Source organism: Nicotiana sylvestris, chromosome 9, assembly GCF_000393655.2.
Source record: "Nicotiana sylvestris chromosome 9, ASM39365v2, whole genome shotgun sequence".
NCBI classification, from domain to species: Eukaryota; Viridiplantae; Streptophyta; class Magnoliopsida; order Solanales; family Solanaceae; genus Nicotiana; species Nicotiana sylvestris.
In genome coordinates, this window is record NC_091065.1 from 6,877,422 (window position 1) to 6,891,988 (window position 14,567).

Consider the following 14,567-nt stretch of genomic DNA (forward strand, 5'->3'; position numbering starts at 1 on the left):
AAAATTTAAAAAAACTCAACAAAGTTGTTTTCCAAATTTTCATTCAAATCACTTACAAAACTTTAAAACAGCCCAAAATTATATTCATGTCCAAACACAACTCTAATTTTCAAATATCATTTTTATTTGAAATTTTTTTTTACCTTTTTTTGAAATTTTATAATTCTTATGTCCAAATGCCCACTTAGTTATGTAAGAGAGTGATTTACACTTTCCACACTAAAAGGGTTAAAAGGTATTACATGTTACACTTCACACATAGTCGGGGAAAAATAAAGGGTGCATTTGAAAAAGTCATCCAACGCTGGGTAATTATGTATTATCTATTTAATTTTTTAATTAATAAATTTAATCATCCTTTTTCATATGTAAAACACTTGTAGCTAATTTTTAAATTTTGATGGACTCGTTATTAAGAGCTCTTTCACGGGAAGGGTGTCAAACGGTCCGGTTTTGATTAAAATCGGGCCGGCCCAGACCGATTAAAATCGGAATCGTTCGGACCGGTATAAGAGGGTCGGGTAGGGTTGGGTTATTGGGGTAAGAGAGTTTGGTCCGTTTACGTTGGAGCTACCGGTTAACCGGCCTGGTCAAATCCGGTCAACGATTTTTACTATAGAACTAGTTAACTGGCCCAGACCAGTATAACGGCTACTTAATTTTTTATTATTATTATTTTTTATAGTGGGGTCTTTTTTCTGATCATTGGCAAGGTCTTCTGGCTTTGGAGTCGTTGCCCAACGGCAGATTTGCACAAATAGCCCATTTTTTGGCTTTTTTTATTAAAAATAAATATTTTTTGTAATTACCTAATTAACCCTTTGAAAAACTATAAATACACCCCTCCCCCCATCTTCTTCATTTCTTCACTCCTCTCTCATTTCTCAAACTCATATTCTCAATTATCATTCCCTCATTCTTCACCTAAATTGCAATTAAGTATTATGCAAATATAATTGATGATGATGCTCTTAATGTAGGCAATGTTAATCCCACTATGCAATGTACCACTTCTACTACTGTGGATGAAGATGAAGGCCTTGATAGTTTTAATATTTTTTCTACATTTGCTAACACTCAAACCAGTAGCAGGAACATTGATGAACTTCAATTCTACTTGCAGAAGCAAAAAGTGCCTCGCATAATGGAATTTTTACCGTTGGGATGGTGACATGAGAATGGAAAGCAATTTCCTGTTCTTTCCGCTATGGCTCGGGACGTGCTGAATGTGCCAATTTCAACTGTTGCATCAGAGAGTGCATTTAGCCAAGCAAGACAACAACTTAGAGATACCCGTCACTCATTGGGAAGCAATGCTTTGGAAGTTTTAGTATGTTGAGATTGGATTAGATCGGAACGAAGAAATCAAGGACGTGAAGATGTTGATAGCCCAGAAGACGAGGAACTTGGAGATATATTAACACATGGTAACCCATCTGAATTTAACACTCCAGAATAAGGTCAATCAGTTCATATTGATTATGAAGAACTTACTAAGGCAATGCATACGTTAATTTACTTGCTGTTAAATGTAACCTTTCAATTTGTAAGTTTGAATTTTGAAATAAATGTAGCACTTGCAATTTATAAGTGTAATATTTTCCCATCTTCATTGTATTCTTTATATTTTTACTTTATATTAATATAACTTACAATAGTTATATAAAATACAAAAAAAAAAATTACACTACCCGGCCCGGCCCGACCCCTTTTACCCGTAACCCGTGCGGTTCATATTTTACCTGGATGAATCCGAACCTATTAAACTCGATAAGAACTAACCTGTAATCGGCCCGGTTCCCAACCTGTCCGGTTCCAAAATTTGTCTACCCATCCCGACCCGACCCACCCATTAGACACCCTTAGAGGAAAGGGACTCGATACCTTTTCTTCTTCAAGTCTTCTCCAAATAATACCATTTATTTTAAATTGAATATTTATCTCTTTCAAGACTTCCTTCGAGAGTATAGTATGTTGGAAGTAACAGTTTGGATAGTTGTTATAGCAACGTATCCTGTTGTATTGCATTGTGCTAAATTATTTTAGTTTATATAATATTTAAATAGATTATATTATTTTTCGTCGTTTTATAATATCACACCCAAACAATTTGAAAAATAGGCGTACAATATTACAAAAAAAATAGAGCATGAGGTAGAGTAATTATTAAAAAAGTAGGATGAAGAATAAAATAGAATTATACTAAGGGCAAGATGAGAATAGAATAAGTTAACAACACGATTTACACCAAATCGATTGTTATGTAAAAGAGGACTTTCCATCGTTACGCAATAACGAATTTAACGATACGGTATAATAAAATTAAAATAATAATTAAAATAAATATTGTGCTTACAGTAATAATACGATACGATACATAACAACCATCCAAACAAATATTATAGTTTAAACACTATTTCTTCAATTATAAGCTAATTGTTCAATATGATTAATTAGTGTCCGCTTTCTTTAAAAAATACTACTAACTCATGATGAGGTTCAGCAGATCACGACAATCTCTATCACCCAAATTTAGGCTATAAATCACTTTTAATTAATAAATTCATGTTTAAATTATTTTTTTTCCTAACAATTTTGTTTACGAATAAATAAATTAATCACTACTGCACCGGAAAATCAGAAAACTTAAGCTACAAAAAAGTTTGAGTTTCATAAATTTTGAAAATTATTAAAGTCAAGTTGGGAAAGAATGCACTCCATTTGATTTACATGGCTCTTTTTATTTAGGACGTCTCGAATGTTTGCCACAATCTTATTCCTACGGAACTTTCAGAAGTTTCAAGAATCTAAATTTATTAAACTATCCATGTATTGACTAGGAATGAAGATATTCGACAGAAGGTAGGCGTGACCCCCATAGAGAACAAGATGCGGGAAGCAAGACTCAGATGGTTCGGGCATATTCAGAGGAGGAGCACTGATGCACCGGTGAGGAGGTGTGAGCGACTGGCTGTGGTGGACACGAGGAGAGATAGAGGGCGACCTAAGAAGTATTGGGGAGAGGTGATCAGACAGGACTTGACGCGACTTAGGATTACCGAGGACATGGCCCTTGACAGGGAATTGTAGAGGTCGAGCATTAAGGTTGTAGGTTAGGAGAAAGTTGTAAATATTTATACAGCGCACTAGAGTGAGACTAGCCAATTAGGAGTTAATCTTTGGCTGTTATTTGTCATCTACTGATGCAGGGCTTTATCTGCCGATTATTATTATGTCATCCATCTATTTCGTATTTTTTATATTGTTGTTATTTTATTATGAGTCTATTGATGATACTAATATATCTTCTCTTGTTGCTTTCTTGAGCCGAGGGTCTCCTGGAAACAGTCTCTCTGCCCCTCAGAGTAGGGGTAAGGTCTGCATACATATTACCCTCCCCAGACCCCACTTGTGGGATTATACTGGACCGTTATTGTTGTTGTTATATTCATGTATTGACTTTTTGTGATATTTGCTCTATTGTCAACCATTACTTTAATATTCCTTTCGACTATCACTAACATATTACTCATATAAGTTCAATTAACATCATGAACTATGTGTCCACTGTTGGGTTTTAAGCCTGATAGAGCTTAAAAATAAAATGAATAAGAAATAAAGGGAGAAATGAAAATTTGAATTTTCTTCTTTGACAAAGGGATATTATCTCATATTGGAGGAGGAAAAGAGCTTTGATGGGTATACATACAATTACACTTCTTCTAACTCTTAAAGAGTTGAGAAGAAGGCAAGTCTATATTAACGCAATATTATTTAATCCAAATTAGACAATTTTTGTAATGATAATTTAATTTTTCCATTATAATTTGAATTTGGTGGTTTCCGTAAATGGCCGTTTTATAAAACAACCATTTTCAATTGCAGCCTTACATGAATTGCAACTCTTCGGTATTATAAATGCATGACTCCCTCGGATTTTCCTTACGAAAATTCAAATTTCTCTTTCTTCCTTCTGTACTGTTTTTAACAGAAAGAAAGCAGTAAGTGTGATTTGCTACTGATATTTGAGTTCGTTGGTCACTGGGGTTTGAAGTATCGCTACACCAATAAGGGTAATCCGTTCTATCATGGAAAAAAATAATCCTAAATCTCGGATACTAAGAGGGGATTAAGTCCTTAAGGAAATACTGTGAATTCAGTAAGCTCGGATTAATTATGTTCTTCTACATTTTTGGTTTTAACATTGTTTCTATTTTTAATATATTTCTAATACAGAGTACTAACATCCACAAGTATTCTCTTCCATATACACTAACATATTACTCCATATAAATTAAATTAAATCATATACTATGTGCCCAATCAAATACCATTGCGTAAAACAAAATAGTAGTTAAACTTGTGGGTAGTACCAAAATTGTTGAGGAAGCTTCATTTTTATTGAACGTTCTTTTGTTTGATTGTTAGAAAAAATAAGAAATTATGAATGAAAGCTTCAACTAAGTATTATAGTATTTGTGGGTCATATTGATTAATTTGCTCACTGCTTCACTTAAAATTAAAGGATAATAAATCAGAGACGGATCTAAGATTTTTATAATATGGGTATACCACTAAAAAAAGGAAAAAATAAAAGTTTTAAGTGAGAATTGATCTCAATTTCTCTAAGTAAATAACTTAGCATTCAACCAAGTAGGCCATTTAACTTTTTTGGTGAATGGGTGCCAGCAGGTAATATTTGATCAGTTCTAAAAAATATGTACATACAATACCTAATTTGGTGGAAAGACCAGCAAAAATAGCACGGGCTAGCATGTTTTCGGATTAATCATTGAAAAATAGCCCGCATTTGCAAAGTCATTGAAAAATAGCCACTATTTTGCTGCAATACGGAAAGTTCCAGCATAATATACTGGAAATTGGTCGCCTCTGAAAGAACATCCAGCATATTATGCTTGAACTCCAACACGCGAAAAGTTCCAGCATAATATACTGGAGATTGAAGCACCTGTGTATGAACTTCCAGCATATTATGCTGGAACGGTATATTATACTGGAACTCTAGTATATTATGCTGGAAGTCCAGTAAATTATACTGGAACTCCAGTATATTATGCTGGAAGATTTTCCGAATTTTGAACAGTATTTTCGTTCATATTTATCTTGACATGAAAAGTGGCTAAATTTCGCTTACTTTTGAAATTGTGGCTATTTTTCGATAACCACTTGCAAATCTGGCTATTTTTAAATTTCCGCCGAAAGATCATGGGTTCACGTGCCTCATACACTGGGCTAGAGATCCGCCCCCGTAATAAATATGTGATCAGAGAGAAATATGAAAAGGAAACTTTGAACTTATGTTGTACGCCACAAAAATTATGGAATAAACAATGTTATTAGTATGATTTTTCTTATTGTTCGTTCACAAAAAAGTAAGTAACATATAGGGTATGCTTGATAGCTTGATACGAAGGAAAAAACATTCCAAAAAATAAGTCATTTTTGGGCAATCAAATACAAAAAAATATTTTCCTTTAGAAGGATAAAAAGTGACTTCCTATAATCTATTCGAAATAATTTTAAATTTTAGAGGGTGTGAGACAATAAAGGAATTAATTTACAAGGGGAACACCCTTTTATTTAACTTTTTTTTTAAATCCCTTCTAAGGAGCTCCACAATTGATCAGTGTTGGAGGTGAAAGGTGCTTATTCCTTTTAACTTCACTATTTGAGTAAGGTCTACAAGAAATTGAAAAATAGCCTGATTTATAATTGGTAATTGAAAAATAGCCACAGTTTCAAAAGTAATCGAAAGTTAGCCAATTTCTCATATAAAAATAAAATCTGAACAAAAATCCCGTTGAAAATTTGGGAAAAAATCGAATTTTTTACATACGAGATTCTAGCATAATGTGTCCGGATTTTATAATGTGCTGGAATTTCATAATGTTCTGGAGTTCCAACATAATATGATGGAAGTTTATACGCTGAAGCTCTACAATCCAGTATATTATGCTGGATATTTTTATGTTTCAGCTAAAATAGTGGCTATTTTTCAATATCTTTACAAATGCTGGATATTTCTCGATTACTAGTCAAAAACTGACAAAGGGGAGGGGTGTGTGCATGCTTAGTATGCTAGTACATAAGGAGGAAAAGGGAGTAAAAATAGCACGGTATAGTCAGTTTTCGGACTGGTCAATCAAAAATAGTCAGCGTTACAAAGTCAATGAAAAATAGCCACTATTTTGCTGCAACAGAGACCGGTCCAGTATAATATACTGGAGTTCGGTGCACCTGTGTATGAACTCCAGCATATTATGCTAAACCGGTATACTTTGCTGACTCCAGTATAATATATTGGAGACTGGAGTATCGGTGCTCCAAACTCCAGTATATTATACTGGACAATCATACTTGCTGGAACTCCAGTATATTATGCTGGAGTTCTAGTGTACTTATGCTGGAACTCCATCATATTATGTTGGAGTTCCAACATACTTATCCTGGAACTCCAGTATAATATACTGGCATATTTTTCCTGGTTTTGAACAGTGTTTTCGCTCAGATTTATCTTTACATGAAAAGTGGCTAAATTTTGATTACTTTTAAAATTGGACTATTTTTGAACGACCGGTTGTAAATCTGGCTATTTTTGAATTTCTCCCGAAAAAGGGGAGTCATGAAACTCTTGCACCTTCAAAAAGACCTAAATTTGCTGCCAAATTTCTATTTTTTAGGATCATAAACCTTAAGATTGGAACCCTCTTCTTTTCAGCCCTATGGTAAGTCCACAGTATAACCACTTCTTTCAGATAGGAGAAATCTCAATCAGAGGCGAATCTAGGATTTGAAGGCATCGTGCAACTCTCTTAAAACTTGATAATGATTATGCTAAGTTTCAGTTCTTAGCTTTGAGAGAAGTAAATTTGACACTTTTCTAAAAGTGTGGTTTAATCAAAAGAAATAGGAGATGAGGGGAGAAAACTAAAGAAAGAAGAAGGAAATCTAGTCTAATGACTTTTTGATGGGTTTAATCAAAAGAAAAAAATGTGACTGGGGCAAAAATTATAGAAAGAAAAATTCAAACAAGAGAGAAATCTGAGTTAATAAGCTGTTCAAATAAAAGAGAATTAAATATAAGGGTATTGTTGGAGTTGGGATTCGAACCTTTGTCATCCAACAAAAGAGCAGTGACTGAAAGTACAAGAGGGGAGGGGTGAATTGTAGCCTTTTTAATTTCTAGTCGACTACTGTTTAGACCTAGTCGACTTATACGGGGATAACCTGTACAGAACTGTTAGTTCTTTCGATTTAAACAAGTGTTAATCACAATAAACAGTAAAGGAACATAATATAATACGAGAGCGATAAATTAAATGACACCAGGAATTTTATACTGATTCGGAACCGATGTGATATCCTAATCCAGTCATCTTGGGTAGCAAGAGTGTTGTCTTTTATAGCTCTTTGTAAATTGAATTGAGTACAATCTTTGTGATGTTCATCAATCACCACCAACGCTGACAGGGTTGGTTTTCACTCGCTCATCATCAACGACGATTTTTGATTTTCACTCGCTCACCAAAGAAACGAACAGTGGCAAAACCTCTAGGACACACTGCCTCTCCAATATTTTTCTGTCTCTCTTCTCTCTTTTGTGTACACAGTAAATCTACTAAAGTGAATTACAATGCTTGTTAAAAGTAGAATAAAGAACTTGTAGTTTGATAGATAATTGTATAGAAGACTGCGTAAATGTTTCTTTTTCAATTTCTTGAACTTATAGTGTTGGCTTTATATTGACCTTTACATCACATCCTTGAGTCTTGATTTCCTTTCTGTTGCTAAAATCACGGGAATAATTTCCTCTGATATCTCCTGATGGATTATGTTGAATCTTCTTCTATTCAGCAGATGTCGACTTTCCTTTTGAAGCTTCATTGTAGTGCTTGATTTTGTGATTTAGCTACAGGCTTTTTGAATTTCAAACCTTTCTTCAGATATGAAATGTGTGCATATTTCTTAATATATCCCTTCATATTGGTTTAATTGATTCTTCTAATTGTAATACCATCTTTGAAATCTTTCCCAATCCAATCCATTTATCAATCCAATATACTAGGATTCTTTCCATTTATTTTCTTTGAACCAATCTTGTATATAGTTGTGTATTCAATGAATATTGTTTCTTGCTTATATCCTTTCCTTTTGCAGATAACTCTTTCCATAATATAGATTTGTACTATACCCATAATATATTTTCTTTCCATAGAAAATATATTCTTCTCCCATTATATTGAAAATATTCCTTTCTTGATCTTGAAAAATAATATCTTTCCTACTATAGATTGTACTATATCCATAATATATTTTCTTTCCATAGAAAATATATTCTCTCTTGTCCTTGTAATATCTCTTCCATATAGTATCTTCCTTTCACAAAATAATAGATCTTCTCCGTGATTTTAGCAACTTTCCTTTCAAGATGTTGAAAAGCTTTCCATCCATAATTTCCATAAATTCTTCTTCTGATATTATAGTAAGCCATTCAATATTTGAAATTTCACTTTCAAATATTATTCTTTCTAGATTAAATCTCTGAAAATAATCTTCATTGATAAATTCTTCACATGATATTTTTTCCCCATATTTGTTTGGATCTTTACCAGTATTTTCTTTCCTGTACAAAAATAAGATTACCACAAGTAAATGTTCTTTCATTAATAGTTATTTTGGTTTGTTATCATCAAAATTAATACGGAAATCTTGAAGCTAACAGTGACCAGTGTCCCCAGTGCAACATGCAACATTGGATGGGATTTTGGGTGGCTCAGGTGAGTTTTGGACCGCTCAGAGCTAAGTCCAAATATCGGGTGTTGCTGGTTTCCTTCTTCGCGATCGCGAGGGTTGTGTCAAGTTCGCGGAGAAGGAGAATGTGGGGGACTGCGATTGTTCTTTGCGTTCGCGACCCCTTGCTCGTGCTCGTGAAGTTCTGGGACCTGTGGCTTACGCGTTCGCGAGAAAGGGCTCGCGTTCGCATAAGAGAAAGGGCCTCGAGGGGGGGAAGCTGAACTTCATCCTTCTTTGCATTTGCGAGGTGGACCCCGCGTTAGCAAAGATCAGGCGTGTCAAGCCTTCGTGTTCACATGTGGGACCTCGCATTCGTGATGCCCATTTTTCCTAGGTCTGGGCAGCTTACCTTCGCGATCGCGAGGCGTCTTCTCTTGTCGCGAAGAAAATAATACTAGGTAGTGTGTTTTAAAAATCGAGACTTAGGCTCATTTTCTTCATTTCTCTCACTTGTTGGTCGAGTTTAGAGCTCTTTGAGGATGGATTTTCACCTAGCACTTTGAGGTAATTAATTTCTATACAGTATGAGTTTAAATCATGCATTATAAGTAGATTTTAACATAGAAATTGTGAAAAATTAGGAGATTGTTGGAAAACCTAGGTTTTGATAAAAATGGGGCTAGACCACGAAAATGATTATAGAATTGAATATAAATTATATATTTGGGTTTGTAAGGTTATTTATCTTCAAAAAATTTCTGAATCAGGGCACGTGGGCCTGGGTGTAAATTTTAGGAGTCTTCCAATTTGGGTTGGGTAATTACTATAATAGCTAAATTATGAACTTTTGAGTATATATTGATTAATTTATATAATATTTGGCTAGTTTCAGATTGTTCGGCACCGACTTGAGGCTTTAGAGTGATATGAGATACTAAGTATGATTAGGATTGAGATACTCGGTAGTACTATTTAAGATTTACAGTTTAGACTTTTAATTTTTGTTCATTTAGGAATTATGCATTATTAATTATTAATTTATGGATCATATTTTGGCTATATATTACTTCAGATTTGTGCAGAGTTGTTTGTTTGAGAAAAAAAAAGAATGAATATCATATGTTCATTGAATTGTGTGGAATATAATTTGGGACTAAATACTAATAAATTTGCTTTTGAAAAATGTACTAGTTATTTGTGGATTTTCATTAGGAAGTGCCCTGAAGCAGATTAATCTTTTGTTAGAAATTTACCTGCAAATATACAATACATGGGGATTTTGCTAGGAATTCTCCTGTGAAATTATCACATCAAATTCCCACGAAATTCCCTTTTTCTACGAAATTTTTATTGAATATTTTCTGCAAATTTACTTGGAGGTTTTGCTGCGGAATTACATGCGAATATTTGCCATGAAAATCCCTAGGAAAACTCCTTTCTTTCACAATTTTTTACCAAATTTTACTACGATTTTTTGGTATTTCTTGCGGAAAAATCCGCAAGCAACTTACATAGGGATTTAACATTTCCAGGTAATGCACCTGCGACTAATTTTTCCCCAGGTAATTTACCTGGGGAAATTAAAATTCGCAGGTAATAATTACCCACGACCTTTATTCCTGTGGATTCCCGTTTGCATGAAAATCCCCAGGTAAATATTTTACCTGCGAATTTTACATTATAATCCCTAAAAAAATCCCCATGTAAATGGCACTTTTCTTGTAGTGTATGTGGACCGGAAAGTGAATTTGAGAACGAGGTAAGTTTCTTGCCTAACCTTGTAAAAGGGAATTTACCCAATAAGTGTTTTAAATTAGTATTTGCTACTAATTGTGAATGCTACATATGCACAAAGTGACGAGGGTCCTTGCGTAGCTACAAATCATGCTTACGTCCGAGTAGTTTTAGGACTCCATCATGTAATACTTGTACTAATTGTACTCTACTTGTTAATTTAAGTGCTTAAATTATATTGAAACTTGATAACGGATTCGTAAAGACCGAACTTCATTTACTTTGAGTTTTGGCGGGTTACTTGACATTTAGTAGAAATTGTGTCTCCTTGTATTTTAATCTTGTAGTAGCCGTTAAATCGGATCTCGTAGAGTATTATCTATTATGTGGAGTGGGCCGAACGCCTCGGCGGTATAATCGGCAGTGTACACATTATTCTAGATCGGGTCGTATGACCTCGGCATAAATCGTGCGTGATAATGCTCAGAGTCCGATTACACTTGACATTACTTCATGACTTGAGAAATTATAATTTATTTTATGGCTCGTATTTGTTGAAGTAGTATGTGCTAATTGGAGATCTTAATTGACATCTAGTTAGAGAATCACTTATTCACTGTTCATTATTGCGTTATTATCATTGATGTACTTTATGCCTATTTAGAATTTTTGTACTTTATTTATTGGTCCATAGTGAGTGTCGACGTCGACCCCTCGTCACTACTTCTTTGAGATTAGACCGGATACTTACTGGGTACATGTTATTTATTTACCCATGCTACACTCCTGCACTAACCGTGCATGATCTGAGATAGGTGCATCTGGCGGTCATCCAGGCGCGTACCCCCTTACCCCAAAGGCTTAGTGGTGAGCTGCTCTCTATGCCCGTTCTGCAGTGCCCGCAGTCTCTCTTTTGTATTTATTTTCTGTCTATCCTATTCCAGACAATAGTATAGATGGTTTTGTATATTCTACTAGTTGCTCGTACATTTGTGACATCAGGTTTTGGAAATATTTTAGTAGACACTTTATGATTTTGAATATTAAATTCACTGTATTTATTCTTTCGTTAGTTTATATTTTACTTTACTATAATTTCCTACTAATCATTCTCTTAATAAATAAAAATTAACTACTTTGAAATTATTTAAAAGAATAAATATATGACTAGTTCGCTATTGACTTGCCTAGCAGCGATGTAGTCGTCATCAAAATCTATAAGGAGAATTGGATTGTGACAATAACCTGATTACTATTTTATTATCTGCCCGAACACTATTGTTAACAAAAATATATGACTATGGTATATCAAGAATAACGAGGTGTTAGAATAAATTATTATCATTATCTAAAATAAATGAATAAATGAAATAGGAGAATCCAGTCCTATTGTAGGATGGGACCAATGGTCTCGTGATGAAAGGAATTAGGCAGTGCATGCATGTGGAGTGTGTCATTGTAACGATACTTTTGAAGTTTCGAGGAATCTTTTATACTTTCCCACCTAATATCCGTACGGATTCAGAATTTAAATTTTATGGGTTTAAAATTCTAAATCATCTAAGTTTGTTCATATTTAACGAATATCTTAATATAAATATACAACAACAACGGCAACGACCCAGTATAATTCCATAAGTGGGGTCTGGGGAGGGTAATATGTACGCAGACCTTACTCATACCCCGAAAGATAGAGAGACTGTTTCCAGGAGACCCTCGGCTCAAAAAAAAAAATTATTAGGTTTGACCAAATTCGTAGCTTCTACTATCCCTCCACCACTATCGACTTTTACTCTCTCATCCCCTCTACCAACTTCTACTCTCTGTTCGCCCCTGTCGACGTAGAGGCCCCATTAATAAGATTTTGTGTCGCACAATGCTCATCAAAAAGAAATTATTTCTTTTTAAAAATTTTCTATTTTTAACGTTCGATCTCGAAACCTTTAATTAATTAAAAATAAATAATTTTTATTTATCTCACCACAATGATGGTTCGAGGCACTAATTGTGAAAAAATAGAAAACATCAATACAGAAATCTAACGTATGTGGCGACAGCAACTGTTCTTTATTTTCTTTGTCATTATGTACGTACCGTGTTTCCGTACTTGTGGCTGTTTCCTGATCCATGTAAATATACGTATCTAAATCAATGATTTCAATCAATCAATTATTTCATTACCTAATAATTGTCAACTAAAATACATTTTCCACTTTATTTATAATTTTTAAATTAAATTATTTAATTCGGTATAAATATTGAATATGTCTTTTTCAAAGGTGCATTGAGGATTTAAAGTTTATTGACTTCTATAACAATTTTAAGTTAATATATAGTAATAATCGGACCAACGGACAGGGTTGCTGTATTGGTCAAAATCTGACCGTCACAACCGAGCTGACCAACGTCCCGCCTAAGTGACCGGGCAGTGAAAGATAATATAGCCTGCTCGATATTCCTTTCCCGACATCCGACGAGTCGGACAGAGCGGCGCCTAAAAGCACGACTAAGACACATTGGCGTCAAAAGGACGCCGGGCCAAGCAAAGAGCAAGGGTGTCACGACTATATATAGCAAGGGAAAGCTTTCAAAGAAGGGGGTTGCTCCTCCTATCTCTCTCTAAAGCTAAAAAGCCCTCTTCTAGTATTCTCGATAGAGAAGAATTAATCTCTAGAAAAATATGTAAAGTTGTCTCCACATCGATTGATGGGAGACACAATATTGAATCTCAATAAGATCATTTACATTTCCTTCCTCTTACATACAATCCATACTGCTAGCTCTTTGATCTGGAATTTATTATGTCTGACTAAGATTTACCTCTTCATCTTTGATTAATTTGTTCAAAAAGATTTCAATATCTTCTGAGTCAAACAGTTGCGAGCTAATATTCTTATGTGTTTAGTAATTTCTTAATACAAGTTATTGTGTTCAAGTAAAACTATATCTAATACTATAGATGTGTGTGTGTCCTTGGTTGATAGGACAAAAAAAACACTTCATGAAATGAAATCGAACAAGTTTTTTTCTTGTATGGTGAAAGTTGAAAGTGAAAATCTAAACTCGAAAACATACGTTCGTTTAGAAAAGTGATCTTTGCCAGATTTCTTTTGTTTAACTCACTCATTAACATTTTTGTCATTTTATTGAAGGTCGAGCTACCACATTCTTGAAACCTTTTAAATTCGTTTTTCTTTAATAGAATTTTTTTTCTCCTTTTTCCTATAATATCTATTATCTTGAAATTACATTTCAACCTCAACAACAACAACAACAACAACAACAACAACGACCCAGTATAATCCCACAAGCGGGGTCTGGGGAGGGTAATATGTACGCAGACCTTACCCCTACCCCGAAGGATAGAGAGGTTGTTTCCAGGAGACCCTTGGCTCAAAAAAAGCAACAGGAGCCGATATATTAGTACATTTCAACCTCAATTTGATTTTATTATTCATCTTTAATTATCCTTGTTTTCTCGTTTCAAGAGAAAAAGATCCTCTCTTTTTTCTCGCAGAAATTCTATAAGTAACCAAATTGCAACAAAAAATAAAGTCAAAATTCGAGGTTATAAATGGACAAATTTCCAAAAGGACAGAAATAACTCTTTAATTTAATTTTTTAGATCAAATTAGAAATGGATTCATTAATTTATAAAACGATAAATATTAAGTTCTCATCATAATCTTCCTAGCCAGTACCAAAAAAAAAAAGGAAAATAGAAAAAAGACAAAAAGAAGTTTATATCATTGCAAGAAAAAGAGCACCCAATAATTGAGTCACAACATGCATGTCTATATAAATCATAGTTGATAGATCAATGATATTACTATTTATAGATTATGACTGCTGAGAATTCTGGAACTTACTACAAATTATTTTTATGTTCCTTAATCTTACGTACATTTATATTATTTATTTAATTATGTGTTTTCACATGTACATCACTTGTAGCTAATTTTTTTCAATAATCACATAACACTCTTTCCATTTGGGACGTTTCGAAATGTTTGAAACTATTTTATTTCTATATGACTTCCAAAACTTTTAAGAATTTAAATTCATTAAACTATTCATGC